The 13,210-nt window shown below is 36.6% G+C and overlaps 1 protein-coding gene across 4 annotated transcripts in view; it reads right to left on the bottom strand.

Moving 5' to 3' along the window:
• Nucleotides 1-13,210, bottom strand: part of LOC134211769 (inactivation-no-after-potential D protein) — a 291,678-nt gene that overhangs the window by 133,378 nt on the left and 145,090 nt on the right. The window lies entirely within an intron of this gene.

Here is a 13,210-nt window from a genome sequence, read left to right as displayed (position 1 = left end):
AATCTCAGATTTTCGGAATCTCGGATTTTCAGAATCTCAGACTCCGAATCTCTATAGGAACTAAAAATCTTGAAATTTCAGAATCTCAGAATTTCAGATTCTCAGAATCTCAGAATTCCAGAATCTTAGAATCTCAGAATCTCAGATTTTCAGAATCTCAGATTTTCAGAATCTCAAATTTTCAGAATCTCAGATTTTCAGAAACTCAGATTTTCAGATTTTCAGAATCTCGGATTTTCAGAATCTCAGATTTTCAGATTTTCAGAATCTCAGATTTTCAGAATCTCAGATTTTCAGAATCTCAGATTTTCAGAATCTCAGATTTTCAGAATCTCAGATTTTCAGAATCTCAGATTTTCAGATTTTCAGAATCTCAGATTTTCAGAATCTCAGATTTTCAGAATCTCAGATTTTCAGATTTTCAGAATCTCAGATTTTCAGAATCTCAGATTTTCAGAATCTCAGATTTTCAGAATCTCAGATTTTCAGAATCTCAGATTTTCAGAATCTCAGATTTTCAGAATCTCAGATTTTCAGAATCTCAGATTTTCAGAATCTCAGATTTTCAGAATCTCAGAATCTCAGAATCTCAGAATCTCAGAATTTCAGATTTTCAGAATCTCAGATCTTCAGAATCTCAGATTTTCAGAATCTCAGATTTTCAGATTTTCGGAATCTCAGATTTTCAGAATCTCAGATTTTCGGAATCTCGGATTTTCAGAATCTCAGACTCCGAATCTCTATAGGAACTAAAAATTTTGAAATTTCAGAACCTCAGATTTTCAGAATCTCCGAATTCCAGAATCTCAGATTTTCAGAATCTCAGATTTTCAGAATCTCAGATTTTCAGAATCTCAGATTTTCAGAATCTCAGATTTTCAGAATCTCAGATTTTCAGAATCTCAGATTTTCAGAATCTCAGATTTTCAGAATCTCAGATTTTCAGAATCTCAGATTTTCAGAATCTCAGATTTTCAGATTTTCAGAATCTCAGATTTTCAGAATCTCGGATTTTCAGAATCTCAGATTTTCAGATTTTCAGAATCTCAGATTTTCAGAATCTCAGATTTTCAGAATCTCAGATTTTCAGAATCTCAGATTTTCAGAATCTCAGATTTTCAGATTTTCAGAATCTCAGATTTTCAGAATCTCAGATTTTCAGAATCTCAGATTTTCAGAATCTCAGATTTTCAGAATCTCAGATTTTCAGAATCTCAGATTTTCAGAATCTCAGATTTTCAGAATCTCAGATTTTCAGAATCTCAGATTTTCAGAATCTCAGATTTTCAGAATCTCAGATTTTCAGAATCTCAGATTTTCAGAATCTCAGATTTTCAGAATCTCAGATTTTCAGAATCTCAGATTTTCAGAATCTCAGATTTTCAGAATCTCAGATTTTCAGAATCTCAGATTTTCAGAATCTCAGATTTTCAGAATCTCAGATTTTCAGAATCTCAGATTTTCCGAATCTCAGATTTTCAGAATCTCAGATTTTCAGAATCTCAGATTTTCAGAATCTCAGATTTTTAGAATCTCAGATTTTCAGAATCTCAGATTTTCAGAATCTCAGATTTTCAGAATCTCAGATTTTCAGAATCTCAGATTTTCAGAATCTCAGATTTTCAGATTTTCAGAATCTCAGATTTTTAGAATCTCAGATTTTCAGAATCTCAGATTTTCAGAATCTCAGATTTTCAGAATCTCAGATTTTCAGAATCTCAGATTTTCAGATTTTCAAAATCTCAGATTTTCAGAATCTCAGATTTTCAGAATCTCAGATTTTCGGAATCTCGGATTTTCAGAATCTCAGACTCCGAATCTCTATAGGAACTAAAAATCTTGAAATTTCAGAATCTCAGAATTTCAGATTCTCAGAATCTCAGAATTCCAGAATCTTAGAATCTCAGAATCTCAGATTTTCAGAATCTCAGATTTTCAGAATCTCAGATTTTTAGAATCTCACATCTTCAGAATCTCAGATTTTCAGAATCTCAGATTTTCAGAATCTCAGAATCTCAGAATCTCTGAATCTCAGAATCTCTGAATCTCTGAATCTGAATCTCAGAATCTCAGAATCCCAGAATTTAAGAATTTCAGAATTTCAGATTTTTAGAATCTCAGATTTTCGGAATCTTGGATTTTCAGAATCTCAGATTTTCAGTATCTCAGATTTTCAGAATCTCAGATTTTCAGAATCTCAGAATCTCAGGATCTCGGAATCTCAGAATTTCAGATTCCAGGATCTCAGATCTTCAGATTTTCAGAATCTCAGATTTTCAGAATCTCAGATTTTCAGAATCTCAGATTTTCAGAATCTCAGATTTTCAGAATCTCAGATTTTCAGAATCTCAGATTTTCAGAATCTCAGATTTTCAGAATCTCAGAATCTTAGAATCTCAGAATCTCAGATTTTCATAATCTCAGATTTTCAGAATCTCAGATTTTCAGAATCTCAGATTTTCAGAATCTCAGATTTTCAGAATCTCAGATTTTCAGAATCTCAAATTTTCAGAATCTCAGATTTTCAGAATCTCAGATTTTCAGATTTTCAGAATCTCAGATTTTCAGAATCTCGGATTTTCAGAATCTCAGATTTTCAGAATATCAGATTTTCAGAATCTCAGATTTTCAGAATCTCAGATTTTCAGAATCTCAGATTTTCAGAATCTCAGATTTTCAGAATCTCAGATTTTCAGAATCCCAGATTTTCAGAATCTCAGATTTTCAGAATATCAGATTTTCATAATCTCGGATTTTTTGAATCTCAGATTTTCAGAATCTCAGATTTTCAGAATCTCAGATTTTCAGAATCTCAGATTTTTAGAATCTCAGATTTTCAGAATCTCAGAATCCCAGAATTTCAGAATTTCAGAATTTCAGATTTTTAGAATCTCAGATTTTCGGAATCTTGGATTTTCAGAATCTCAGATTTTCAGAATCTCAGATTTTCAGAATCTCAGATTTTCAGAATCTCAGACTCCGAATCTCTATAGGAACTAAAAATCTTGAAATTTCAGAATCTCAGATTTTCAGAATCTCAGATTTTCAGAATCTCAGATTTTCAGAATCTCAGATTTTCAGAATCTCAGATTTTCAGAATCTCAGATTTTCAGAATCTCAGATTTTCAGAATCTCAGATTTTCAGAATCTCAGATTTTCAGAATCTCAGATTTTCAGAATCTCAGATTTTCAGAATCTCAGATTTTCAGATTTTTAGAATCTCAAATTTTCAGATTTTCAGAATCTCAGATTTTCAGAATCTCAGATTTTCAGAATCTCAGATTTTCAGAATCTCAGATTTTCAGAATCTCAGATTTTCAGAATCTCAGATTTTCAGAATCTCAGATTTTCAGAATCTCAAATTTTTAGAATCTCAGATTTTCAGAATCTCAGATCTTCATAATCTCAGATTTTCACAATCTCAGAATCTCAGAATCTCAGATTTTCAGAATCTCACAATCTCAGAATCTCAGAATTTCAGAATCTCAGAATCTCAGAATCTCAGAATTTCAGATTTTCGAAATCTCAGAATCTCAAAATCTCAGAATCTCAGAATCTCAGATTTCCAGAATCTCAGATTTTCAAAATCCCAGATTTTCAGAATCTCAGATTTTCAGATTTTCAGAATCTCAGATTTTCAGAATCTCGGATTTTCAGAATCTCAGATTTTCAGAATCTCAGATTTTCAGAATCTCAGATTTTCAGAATCTCAGATTTTCAGAATCTCAGATTTTCAGAATCTCAGATTTTCAGAATCTCAGATTTTCAGAATCTCAGATTTTCAGAATCTCAGATTTTCAGAATCTCAGATTTTCAGAATCTCAGATTTTCAGAATCTCAGATTTTCAGAATCTCAGATTTTCATAATCTCGGATTTTTAGAATCTCAGTTTTTCAGAATCTCAGATTTTCAGAATATCAGATTTTCAGAATATCAGATTTTTAGAATCTCAGATTTTCAGAATCTCAGATTTTCATAATCTCAGAATCCCAGAATTTCAGAATTTCAGAATTTCAGATTTTTAGAATCTCAGATTTTCGGAATCTTGGATTTTCAGAATCTCAGATTTTCAGAATCTCAGATTTTCAGAATCTCAGATTTTCAGAATCTCAGAATCTCTATAGAATCTAAAAATCTTAAAATTTCAGAATTTCAGAAATTCAGAATCTCAGATTTTCAGAATCTCAGATTTTCAGAATCTCAGATTTTCAGAATCTCAGATTTTCAGAATCTCAGATTTTCAGACTCTCAGATTTTAAGAATCTCAGATTTTCAGAATCTCAGATCTTTAGATTTTAGAATCTCAAATTTTCAGAATCAGATTTTCAGAATCTCAGATTTTCAGAATCTCAGATTTTCAGAATCTCAGATTTTCAGAATCTCAGATTTTCAGAATCTCAGAATCTCAGATTTTCAGAATCTCAGATTTTCAGAATCTCAGATTTTCAGAATCTCAGATTTTCAGAATCTCAGATTTTCAGATTTTCAGAATCTCAGATTTTTAGAATGTCAGATTTTCAGAATCTCAGATTTTCAGAATCTCAGATTTTCAGAATCTCAGATTTTCAGAATCTCAGATTTTCAGAATCTCAGATTTTCAGAATCTCAGATTTTCAGAATCTCAGATTTTCAGAATCTCAGATTTTCAGAATCTCAGATTTTCAGAATCTCAGATTTTCAGAATCTCAGATTTTCAGATTTTCAGAATCTCAGATTTTCAGATTTTCAGAATCTCAGATTTTCAGAATCTCAGATTTTCAGAATCTCAGATTTTCAGAATCTCAGATTTTCAGAATCTCAGATTTTCAGAATCTCAGATTTTCAGAATCTCAGATTTTCAGAATCTCAGATTTTCAGAATCTCAGATTTTCAGAATCTCAGATTTTCAGAATCTCAGATTTTCAGAATCTCAGATTTTCAGAATCTCAGATTTTCAGAATCTCAGATTTTCAGATTTTCAGAATCTCAGATTTTCAGATTTTCAGAATCTCAGATTTTCAGAATCTCAGATTTTCAGATTTTCAGAATCTCAGATTTTCAGAATCTCAGATTTTCAGAATCTCAGATTTTCAGAATCTCAGATTTTCAGAATCTCAGATTTTCAGAATCTCAGATTTTCAGAATCTCAGATTTTCAGAATCTCAGATTTTCAGATTTTCAGATTTTCAGAATCTCAGATTTTCAGAATCTCAGATTTTCAGATTTTCAGAATCTCAGATTTTCAGAATCTCAGATTTTCAGAATCTCAGATTTTCAGAATCTCAGATTTTCAGAATCTCAGATTTTCAGAATCTCAGATTTTCAGAATCTCAGATTTTCAGAATCTCAGATTTTCAGAATCTCAGATTTTCAGAATCTCAGATTTTCAGAATCTCAGATTTTCAGAATCTCAGATTTTCAGAATCTCAGATTTTCAGAATCTCAGATTTTCAGAATCTCAGATTTTCAGAATCTCAGATTTTCAGAATCTCAGATTTTCAGAATCTCAGATTTTCAGAATCTCAGATTTTCAGAATCTCAGATTTTCAGAATCTCAGATTTTCAGAATCTCAGATTTTCAGAATCTCAGATTTTCAGAATCTCAGATTTTCAGAATCTCAGATTTTCAGAATCTCAGATTTTCAGAATCTCAGATTTTCAGATTTTCAGAATCTCAGATTTTCAGAATCTCAGATTTTCAGATTTTCAGAATCTCAGATTTTCAGAATCTCGGATTTTCAGAATCTCAGATTTTCAGATTTTCAGAATCTCAGATTTTCAGAATCTCAGATTTTCAGAATCTCAGATTTTCAGAATCTCAGATTTTCAGAATCTCAGATTTTCAGAATCTCAGATTTTCAGAATCTCAGATTTTCAGAATCTCAGATTTTCAGAATCTCAGAATCTCAGAATCTCAGATTTTCAGAATCTCAGATTTTCAGAATCTCAGATTTTCAGAATCTCAGATTTTCAAAATCTCAGATTTTCAGAATCTCAGATTTTCAGATTTTCGGAATCTCAGATTTTCAGAATCTCAGATTTTCAGATTTTCAGAATCTCAGATTTTCAGAATCTCAGATTTTCAGAATCTCAGATTTTCAGATTTTCAAAATCTCAGATTTTCAGAATCTCAGATTTTCAGAATCTCAGATTTTCGGAATCTCGGATTTTCAGAATCTCAGACTCCGAATCTCTATAGGAACTAAAAATCTTGAAATTTCAGAATCTCAGAATTTCAGATTCTCAGAATCTCAGAATTCCAGAATCTTAGAATCTCAGAATCTCAGATTTTCAGAATCTCAGATTTTCAGAATCTCAGATTTTCAGAATCTCAGATTTTTAGAATCTCACATCTTCAGAATCTCAGATTTTCAGAATCTCAGATTTTCAGAATCTCAGAATCTCAGAATCTCTGAATCTCAGAATCTCTGAATCTCTGAATCTGAATTTAACATTACAATTAGGTGAACAAAAACTGACCATACCCCTCCTGTCCTACATTCCCCAACGACAAGCATCGAATAGCTTAACTGTGACGACACCCGACACCTTTTACGGCGACAAAATTGAACTCGAACGTACTGACTGCAACGCGGATATACAAAGCAATAATGCATTAGACCCAACTTCATTCAGAACAGCTCATCTTTCAGAGAACCAAAACAAAGCATTGCTAAATGTACTCCAAAAGCATGACTACGCTTTTCATAAGCCTGATAATAAACTTACATGCAGCACGGTAGTTGAATGCTCTATCAACACCATCGACGATATCGCGGTTCACCAAAAAGTTTATCCATATCCAGCAGCGTATGTTGACGAAGTCAATATACAAATAAATAAACTTTTAAATGATGGGATCATTCGTCCCTCACGCTCTTCTTGGACGTCACCCGTTTGGATTGTTCCGAAGAAAACGGATACATCGGGGATAAAAAAATTCGTATGGTAATCGATTATCGTAAGTTAAACGAAAAAACCATATCAGACCGTTATCCCATGCCGGAAATTAATTATGTATTGGACCAATTGAAAGGCCAAAATTTTTACAACTCTTGATTTGGCATCTGGTTTCCACCAGATCAGAATGAAAGAGAGCGACATCGAAAAAACAGCGTTTTCGATCAACAATGGCAAATATGAATTCATAAGAATGCCATTTGGATTAAAAATGCGCCGGCTATTTTTCAACGAGCCATTGATGATGTGCTCCGTAAACACATTGGAAAAATCTGCTACGTATACATGGATGATGTAATTGTATTTGGCAGAAATTTTGAAGAAGCCTTGACAAACCTTGAAACTATTGTCAAAGCATTGAACGATGCAAATCTAAAAATTCAGCTAGATAAGTCTGAATTTTTGCATCAAGAAATCGAATTTTTGGGATATGTGATTGGATCCACAGGAATCAAGGCCAATCCCCAAAAATCGAAGTAATTCGAAGATACCCAATTCCTAATTCGATAAAGGAATTGAGATCTTTCCTTGGCATGATGAGTTACTACAGAAGATTCGTAAAGGATTTTGCAAAATTGCTAAACCCTCACGAACCTTCTAAGGGAGAGAAGAACATGAGTTCAACAAAAAAATCAAACTCGACGAAGCTGAGACAAAATGCTTCGAAAAAATGAAATCAATACTATCATCTTCTGATGTGTTGGCATATCCAGACCATTCAAAGCCCTATATATTGACCACAGATGCATCAGACTTTGCGATAGGCGCTGTACTTTTACAAGGTGAAATTGGGAAAGACAGACCGATCCATTTCGCGTCACGGTCTTTAACAAGAGCAGAAGAAAAACATTCTGTTCCTGAGAAAGAAATGTTGGCCATATTTTGGGCTCTTAAAGTATTCAGAAACTATTTATACGGAGCCAAATTTAAAATTTTTACAGATCATCAGCCTTTGACATTTGCATTATCACCTAAAAATACAAACACCAAATAAAAAATATGAAATCTTATCTTGAGGAACACGATTACGAGATTGCCTATAAACCAGGTAAATCGAATGTCGTTGCGGATGCTGTTAGTCGCATCGCATGCTCTATGACTTGTACCCAACATTCAGCTGACGATAGTGATGATATGTTCATCATATCTACGGAAGCACCCATTAATGCCTTTAAACACCAGGTAATAATAAAAGAGGTCCAGACAAAATAGAAACTACTCATCCTTTCCCTAACTATACACGAATTTTAATTCATATAAACGATATTAATGAAAACTCTATATTTCAGGTTCTGAAAGAATACGTTGATCCGACCAAGTTAAACGGATTATTAACTGAGGAAAAAATCATGGGTCAAATACAAGAAGTGTATAAAAACACTTTACTCAAGAAAACATGTTAAAAATCCGTTTTCTCAAAAATTCCTCATCGACGTACCGGAAGAAGATGTTCAATGGAGAATTATTGACACACCGCGGTTTAGAGGAAAACAAAGCCCAAATCCTCAGGAAATATTATTTTCCACAATTGAATAGTAAGCTTCGAGAATTCACGAAGAACTGTCAATTGTGTCAAGAAAATAAATATGACCGTAATCCTATTCATTATCCACTTCAAAGACCCCCTATCCCGAATACACCTTTCCAAATTGTACACATTGACATAATGTTTTAGAAAAATTAATGTTCCTAACGTGCGTCGATAAATTTTCCAAGTTCGCTCAAGTCCAGCTAGTAGAATCAAGAGCAACCGTTGACATAATGCCTGCTGTAAAAGAAGTTCTCACAAAATTTAAATTACCGGAAATTGTCGTAATGGACAATGAAAAATCGTTTATTTCTGGCGAATTAACAAATTTCTTTAATGAAAACAAAATCGCTTCTTATATAGCAGCAACTGGACGAAGTGAGATGAATGGAGTAGTCGAAAGATTTCACTCCACTTTACAAGAAATTTACTGAATCACGAAGGCAGAAAATCCACGAAAAACCAAAACAGCTTGTCGAAATGTCTTTGATTAAGTACAATTCCACTATCCATTCTTGTACTAAATTCACACCCTTTGAAATCATTATTCCAAGCTCCCAAAGTTCCAAAATTATCGAAAACGTTTACCAAAATCTGCAGAAAAAACAAAATCGAGACCTAGAATACCATAACAAAAAGCTGACTCCAAAACACATAAACGAAAACCAGGAAGCCTTTGAAAAGACAAGAAGACGGATAAAAACCGTCCCACGTTATAAAAAAATAAAAATCAAAAATGTTCACAATAGCACTATAACAACTTCTGATAACAGACGAGTCCACAAAATGACCTAAAAATTCGATACACTTAATTTCGTTTTAGATTTTTACTGTTACAATCTTTGGAGGCGGTACTCAACAGACGATCGCCATACATAAAACGGACAAATTACCTCTTTTCCTATATGATAAAGGCCCTGGACGTATTCAAATAAGTTCTCATTACTACATCCACCACTTTAATTTGGAGTCATTCAAAATTCACATACAAGATTTAAAATTAAAATTCAAACAAATAGAAGAAAATCAGTTTACTAGTCTCATATTAGATGAATTTAACGAGTTAGATACCAACTTAAAAAATTTTTTACCAATCAGAAGAAGAAAAAGATGGAATCAGTTAGGAACAGTATGGAAGTATATCGCAGGAAGCCCTGATGCTACAGATCTTAAAATTATCAATAGTTCGATTAATGGCCTTGTTAGCAACAATAATGAACAGATTAGAATAAATAGGGAAATTTCATTGCAAATGAAGGAAATAGTGTATAAAACAAAAGAATCCATTGACTTGCTTAACTCAAAATCATCTGAACTATATTCTGTAAACATATTTTTGAATCTTAAATTCTTGAATGATAAATTAGATCACATTATTCAAACAATTGCTTTAGCCAAAGTAGGGATACTTAATGAAAAGGTATTGAGTCAGACAGAAGTCGAATTACTTGTTAAAGATTTAAGCAAAGAAAACTTGACTGTTTGGAACACCGCCGAAGCACTTACCTACGTCACCACATCAATAGTCACCAACGAACTCGACATCGCCCTTTTACTTAAATTGCCCAAACTAGACCCGAGAGTTTTTAGAAAATTTTTCGTTCTACCAACTTGGTTTAATCGTCAACAAATCCATATTTCCAACCACAATTATCTATACCATGGAAGTCAATATTACATCGTAAACAGCCTACAGCCAAAGATCTTTGACGCTAAGGACGCTACACTAGATTCTACAGCCTGTGTGTCCAACTTGTTAGATGGGAAACCAGCCACATGCGAGTATCTAGCCAACCTGCCGGAAGAAATCCTAGCAATCGACAACGTCCACCGTATAACCAATCTATTGGGAAATGTTACCCTACACACCAACTGTGGTTTGTCTGAAAGGAACCTGTCTGGAACTTATCTGATTTCGTTCAACAACTGTGAGGTAACGATCAACAATCAAACATTTTCGAACTACAACCAGAATTTAACAGGTAAACCGATCCATGTTCCGATGTATGGCATTCCCATCGAAAAACAACGTATTGTTGTTAATTTGAGCCTACATCACCTGCACAACCTGCATCTAGAAGCTAGGAAGGAGATGGAGCAAATCCGTTTGAACACTACATGTATTCAATGGCCACATTGGACAATCTTTGGGGATTATCATTCTCTCCCGTCATCATATGTGCTGTTCTCTTTTGTATATCTTTCGTAACAGAAAACCAGAGGTGGAAATTCAAATGAACCAACAGAAGACGACGCCGGAGGAAACAAGGACATTTCAAATTTTGCCGCTGAGTGAAATTGTTCGTACGGAGCCTCACACTGAAGGGGACAAGTTAACACATAGCGACGAACGACATTAAACTCTACAAGCAGCATCAGCACTTCTCAAGTGGGTCACGAACGCCGGGACAACGAACGCCGATAAAACAATCACAACATTGTCGAGGGCACCGATCGATCTATGCTGAGTGGGCTCAACCGCCGCGGGACCGTCAACGCTGAAATTACATTTTGAGTTTTGAACCTTGAATAAAGTCTGTTCTGTTTTTACCATCGACCGACTCGGATCATTCTTTTAAAAGAACCTCCCCGGTAAAAAAGTTAACTCGTGCAAGAAGGCTTCGACTGCTGTGGCGGCATTATCGAGGATGATGTCCAACAGCTCCAAGGTGTGCGCCAGTAGACGTAGGCTACTGGCAGGCGTTGCCGCATCTATTCTTAGGTACGGCGGCCCGTCCTGGGCAAAAGCACTGGGGGTAACCAGTTACCTGCGGAAACTAGAGAGCACCTACCGCTTGATGTGTCTCAGGGTGATATCGGCCTACCGCACGGTATCGCACGACGCATCCTGCATGATAGCGAGTATGATGCCAGTCGGGCTGGTCATCCGGAAAGACGAGGAGTGTTTTGACCTACGTGGCACCAGAGGAGCCCGCGAGCGTACCAGGGTGACTTCGGTTGCCAGATGGCAGCGCGAGTGGGATAACTCCTCGAAAGGTAGGTGGACCCACCGGCTGATTCCTAACATATCAAGCTGGGTGGGGAGACCCCATGGGGAGGTTCACTTCCATCTGACACAATTCCTGTCAGGCCATGGCTGTTTCCGACAGTACCACCAAAGGTTTGGGCACGCGGAGGTCCCCGTCTGCCCTGACTGCCCAGGTGTTGACAAAACTGCAGAGCACATACTGTTCGTATGTCCTCGTTTCGACGTCGAAAGAGCAATGCTAGACGTTTGCGGCCGGGACACAACTCCGGATAATCTTATCCAGAGGATGTGTCAAGCGGTGGAGAAGTGGAACGCAGTCTCGACTGCAACCACTCAGATCCCTAGTAGCACAGTTCTGGCAGACTTGGTTGCAGCAACTCTTATATGACTCAATTTGGTCGCAAATGAGTCACAGAAACTCCTCTATAACAAGTGTGTTGCTCGGGATTGCCTGCAGCTTGCAGAGAAACTGGCGCGCCGAGCAACAATCGACAAGCATGACTAACTTGTGATTGGTTAGTTAGAGCGAAAGTGCCGAACGCGGAGAAGTGTGTGAATGATCTGCCCATGCAGAGGTATTGGCGCAGTGGGTGGCAACCGAGATCGTCACCTCGAAGCATGGCAGAAGTGTGAATGAATAGGTGTATGTATGGACTGCACACGCCGCGCTGGGAGTAGTGCAGGAATGTTGGTTCCTGTGACTACTGATACCCCGCGGCGTGGCAGAAGAGTGTGGGTGAGCATCCAAGTCAGTCTCACATGGTACGAAAGGAATGAGTTGAGTCGAGTTGAGCTAGTCTCATATGGCATGAACGAGGTGAGTCAGACTCACATGGTATATCAAAAGTGGGAACCTAAGCGAAACGTCCCACAAGGGATGCCAGAGGGAGTGTTAGGTCGAATGACTCGAGTAGTATGTGTCAGCGCGAACTGAATGAAATAGGTGAGCAGTCTCACATGGTACGATAAAGGTGGGCATACAAGTTAGTCCCACATGGCATGAGAAGGGTGGGCACAAAAGTCAGACCCGCACGGCATGATAGAGGTGAGCACACAAGTCAGATTCATAGGAGCGTTAGCGTGTGTGCAAGCATGGAGTGCATGAGTATGAATCAAGGGTTTGGGTGGGCATACAAGTTAGACCCACATGGCATGAGAAGGGTGGGCACACAAGTTAGACCCACACGGCATGACAGAGGTGCAACAGAGTATGTAGGGTGTGTTTGAGGGTGCGATAGAGCGAGCACCCAAGTCAGACTCGCATGGGACGGGTGCCCGTGTGAGCGAGAATGAGCGAGTACGTTTAGTACTGCCATCCCCCAGAAGTAGTACTGGGAGGTAGTTCCTGGGGGAAACGATGGTGGAGCCCAAGGGAGTTTAGTCGGTATTACCGGTATGGTCGAGTCCGACACTCCAGTATACTTCCGTGTGGTAGTTTGGCAACTACAATGCACGTGTACTGGGTTAGTGTGTAAATGCATTCTCCCTTGTAAAAAAAAGACGTCACCTCAATTCGTCGAACTGAGTCGATTGGTATATAACACTATAGGTCTCCGGGCCTTCTATAAAAAGTTTGTTTTTGGAGCGATCATATAGCCTTTACCGTATACTTAGTATACGAGAAAGGCAAAAACACAATTGATATAGGGGGAATGACGGCTTTGGCAGGTTTTGTTCTATTATTGGCAGGGGTTTTTTTATGACTGACTAGGCTTAAATTTGGCCTAAACGTTTTTTGCGTATGGTCGGGGTTC

Source organism: Armigeres subalbatus, chromosome 2, assembly GCF_024139115.2.
Source record: "Armigeres subalbatus isolate Guangzhou_Male chromosome 2, GZ_Asu_2, whole genome shotgun sequence".
In the NCBI taxonomy this organism is placed as follows: Eukaryota; Metazoa; Arthropoda; class Insecta; order Diptera; family Culicidae; genus Armigeres; species Armigeres subalbatus.
Note: the sequence above shows the minus strand (reverse complement) of the source record. Positions and strands in the feature narration are given on the sequence as shown.